We start from the raw sequence: 346 nt of genomic DNA, 5'->3' as shown, positions 1-346 counted from the left end.
TTCCACAGGCGCCTATAAGTACCCCCACAGCAGACACCGTGCATTCGCGCCTCAAGGCCGCCACGTGTCAGTGCAAACAGGTGCACAGAAAAGCGAAGAGAATGAATGAAGAAATCCAAAAAACAACTTATTTTTCAGAACCAAGTCTGGCGTGTCATGAGAAGTTGTAAAACGAGTCTTTATCTGCAATTCCCATTCCAAATCTTCCCCGGCGAGATCTGTGACCATGAGCCTCTGAAGGAACACTCGAAGGGGGGGGGGGACGTGACCCAGGCGAGGTTTCGCTTTTCAATAAAACGACGAAGAGGGTGAAGGGCGCGTGGACGATAGAGGGGCAGGAAGACGA

The sequence above is a fragment of the Penaeus monodon genome, chromosome 28 (genome assembly GCF_015228065.2).
Source record: "Penaeus monodon isolate SGIC_2016 chromosome 28, NSTDA_Pmon_1, whole genome shotgun sequence".
Lineage (NCBI taxonomy): Eukaryota > Metazoa > Arthropoda > Malacostraca > Decapoda > Penaeidae > Penaeus > Penaeus monodon.
This window is presented reverse-complemented; position numbering follows the sequence as displayed.